This window comes from Triticum aestivum, chromosome 6B (genome assembly GCF_018294505.1).
Source record: "Triticum aestivum cultivar Chinese Spring chromosome 6B, IWGSC CS RefSeq v2.1, whole genome shotgun sequence".
Taxonomy (NCBI): domain Eukaryota; kingdom Viridiplantae; phylum Streptophyta; class Magnoliopsida; order Poales; family Poaceae; genus Triticum; species Triticum aestivum.
The window spans coordinates 728,712,714-728,716,521 of record NC_057810.1 but is presented as its reverse complement, the minus strand read 5'-3'; the positions used below and the strand labels follow the sequence as shown (position 1 = coordinate 728,716,521).

At 47.0% G+C, this 3,808-nt stretch overlaps 1 long non-coding RNA gene across 12 annotated transcripts; it reads left to right on the top strand.

Moving 5' to 3' along the window:
• Positions 1 to 378: 378 nt before the first annotated feature.
• Positions 379 to 3,426, top strand: LOC123135265 (uncharacterized). Of its 12 annotated transcripts, none has more exons than XR_006465893.1 (9): positions 379 to 673; positions 1,407 to 1,528; positions 1,708 to 1,861; positions 1,975 to 2,077; positions 2,167 to 2,513; positions 2,605 to 2,686; positions 2,784 to 2,822; positions 2,910 to 3,020; positions 3,094 to 3,426. It is a non-coding gene; the product is annotated as an uncharacterized lncRNA (long non-coding RNA). The 12 variants fall into 12 exon arrangements; XR_006465884.1 differs by having other exon boundaries at positions 1,957 to 2,077; XR_006465891.1 differs by having other exon boundaries at positions 1,703 to 1,861.
• Positions 3,427 to 3,808: the final 382 nt, after the last annotated feature.

Sequence of the window (3,808 nt, the reverse complement as noted above, 5' to 3'; positions counted from 1 at the left end):
CGTTGGATTAGTTTCTTGATGCATTCTGGACCGTGCGATCTCTCTCCTGGAAGACCTCGGCCGTTGGATCAGGCTCGAAATACTACTACAATGAATAGTGATGAATAGTAGCTTCTATTCGGTTTTCCTTACTCGTTTTTTTACTCCAGAATTACTTTGCTGCCTCGCTGACGTGTGGGGACCCTTGTTGGTGGGCCGCGCCGGTCAGCATTTGTGGCTGCGAGCGTGGCTAGTGCGGTTCGTCGACGCCCTCCAGGTCGTGCCACCGCCTGTAAAATTGTGGGCCGCCGAGGGTATTTTAGACATTTCTCGTGGTTTGGAAAATATCCAATAGCAAGGGCTGAGAGCCTAGCCGTCGCTCCCTTCCACACTCTCGCGTTGCATCTCCTCCTCTCCCTCTCTCGAACCCTGACCCTGCGCCGCCGCCGCTGCCGCTCGCCATCGCGTCCTCTCCTCCTCCACGCCCCCTCCCACCCCTCTCCAGCCAGCCTACTCCCTCCTCCCTTCCCTCCCACTCCTCCCCATGTCCCTCGTTGCTGCACCACGCCCTCCCCCACCTTCATAGGCAGCCTGGACCTGATCTGGAGGAAGAAGAAGAGGGCACAAGAAGAGGAGAACAAGAAAGCTTCCCCAACTTCCCCCTTCACCAAATATTTGTGATTTGATCATAAAGGTGAGATTCCCCATTATCTATGAGTTCTTATCCTCTTTAAGTGATGATTCTGGAGAATAGGGCTAGGATTAGGAGCCCTAGGTGAGGGAACTAGGGGGGGGGGGTCATTGTTGCTGCTGTTCTTAGGTATTCAGCTTCAGAAATCAGCAATTTTGAGTTCCTAGATGGCAAAATGAGAGGAGGAGCATGTGGAATGTTTTGTAGGTGTTGTTCCCACGATCGTTTTGAGTGGTCATTCACTCCATTTGGTTCAGCCATTTAGCCGTGGCGATAAAACAAGTTGCTGGGAATCATTGTTGCTGCTGTTCTTACGTATTCAGATTCAGAAATTAGCGATTTCGAGTTCCTAGATGGCAAAATGAGAGGAGGATCATGTGGAATGCTTTGTAGGTGTTGTTCCCACGATCGTGTTGAGTGGTCATTCACTCAATTTGGTTCAGCCGTTTAGCCGTGGCGATAAAAACAAGTTGCTGGTTGTTTCTGCAAAGCAGTAATTTTCTCATAGCTTTTGTCCATAGTGTTTCATGATATTTGAGGGTTCATAAATTGGTGTTATACAATGGTATGGCTACCTGGTATCTTATAGTTCATAGATCAATTGCATTTACTTGATTCCCATGAGTATTTTTGTTACTATGAACTTCAAAAGACGGCTACTGAATATGAATACAACAGAGCAGTTTTTGCCGTTTCTGATGTGCAGGTACTCATCCAGGGTTGTGTTGTTTTTCAGGGATCTATTTAGGGTTTGCTTGCTGTTCCATCTTGGTCGTGGTCTGTTTCTGCTCTTAGCTGCTGGGCTGGTATGTCGTGCCATTGCTGGTGCTCGAGGTTGCTTCACTAGTCTCTTTGGAGGTGATTCTTTACTCTCACCTAGCCTCCTCTATGTGTTTCGAGGTTGTTGGGTTCACGAAGAAAGTGTTCAGAGGGTGTAGCTCTTATAGCATATCATAGAGAAAGTGTGCATAGGGCATGGCTCTCGTAGGTTAGTCGATCTTGTGCATATTTTATCGTCCGTGGTTTCTTTAGTTCAGGCACGGATGAACATCAAGATGCAGAAAAGGAATATAGGCTTGACTTTGGTGTATGCTCGGCGTTATCACTGGTGTATCCGATGTTGTTCAGTATCATAGCTCGAGCAGGAGCAAGCCTTCCACAAAGCGTTGTATCAAGTATCATGGACCTAAGGTATGCCATCTTGCCCTGTCATGTGCTTGTTGTTTGTGTTGTTGTCTCTATTAGCCTGCCATTGCTTTCAGTATGTTTTGTGCAATGGGTGCCAGATAACTGTTGTGCTCTAGGGCGAACGTGCTACAACCTTTCAGGGAGACTACATTATCGAGCTAGGCTCGACTGAACCAGTGGTTGCACTATTTGTTGGAACTCTGGTGAAGGCCTACGAAGGTAAGAACTCTTGTTAGGTTGACTAGATGGCTACTCTTTTGCCCATGTCTGTTTATGTGACGTGCTATGTCTTTGGTTGCGGTCTGTAGGTCGAAGGGGTGTGAGCGGAAGTGCATCGTGTCGGTGGTACATAAATGATGACACTTCTGAGATGATAGACTTCCATAAGAAGTACATGCTATCCGTTTATCTCCGCGCTAATTATGTGTTGTCCTTTGCCTGATTTGGTCATATGCTTATGTTCTTGATCTTATTGCTAAAGGCTCCAGGGCAAGTTCTCTCCTATAGAAAAGATTGTCCTCCAGGGACAGACAACAGCTATGCATTTGCCTTGACCGTATTGATCTACTGAACTGCCGCATGTATTTTTTTTCTATGAACTTACCACCCCTGAAGGAAAGAAGAGTAATTCTTCCCCAGCCTCAGTCAACAAAAGGTATGAGCTGTTCCAACAAAAATGATCCAAGATGGCGTAAACAAACGATTCTAGATATGTGATGTGAATTTGTTGGGTCTGTGACCTGCAGTGTCGGTATAAAGAGAGTGCCAACAAGTGGTCTACCTAAGTGTGTGTTGTGTAAACCCTTGTTTTCCGATGGTCGTGCTCAGGTATTTCCTTTTGTTTGCTTGGTGAAAATACATCCAAACCTATTCACATGGTTGTTTGATGGTCAGTTGACAAGGAATATCCGTTTATGCCTGCTAGGGGCTTGAAAAACTGGATGACTCTCTGCTGGTCACGGTGGTGAGTGGGTCTGGGTTGATACGAGTATTTAACAATATATGCATCATTTTTCTATTTCTTGTACATAATTGTTATTTGTTCTTGAAGCAAATCAACTGAAAGCCTGGCGGCGGATGAAGACAAGACGTCCGCGACTAAAAGGGCCAAGCTGTAGTCCAAACGGCCCTAGGCGGATCATTATTTTGGTGTGTCAGCTAGGTACCTTTTATATCGTCGGTTGCCTCCTGTGTTGTACACGATTTGGCTCTTACTTGAACTTGTGTTATTGCAGGACCACAGTGTGTTGGTTAGATGTGCTCTCGCATTGATGGTCTAGCGAATGGATGTCTCGACGTGTGTTAGATGGTGATGCTTCTTCCTAGGTCCATCGTCCCTTTTGCCGTGCCGTATTGCTTGTGATGCGATGTTCCGTTACACCGACCCCAGAAAACTTTAATGTGGTGCTTATGAAAGACCAGCCGCTGTTGGTACTATGATCAACATTGGCCTTCTATTTTGTGTGGTGTTTGTTTAGCTCTTGGTTGCTAACGATGTATTGTCAGTGCCATGAGATGGTGCTTCTGATGGATTAACTACTCCTGGTTCTAATGTTGGTTTTCTAATCCGTTTATTGTGTCGTATCATATGTTTTATTTCTTGTATATGTTGTGTGCTCTGTTTTGTCCGTGTGTATCTTGCTTTTTTTGAGCATCTATTAAATTAGTACTTGAATGCATATGCTAACTCTGGGCTACCACTAAGCAAGGAACTGAAGTTGGGACCGGCACCCCACGCCAAGGCGCGCTCCCGATCTAGTATGTATTGCTGCGGACTGCCTTGCCGGATGCCTCATGGCGGAGCTGCTGGACTGCCGTGCGGGTGCGGCGCGCGCAGCGGCGATAACCAGCGGTGGCCGAGGCAACTCAGGCGAGGGCGAGGCAGCGAGGCGCCGAGCGAGCAGGCCGACAGTTCATGGTCGACGAACCGACGAGACGAAGGAAAAGGAG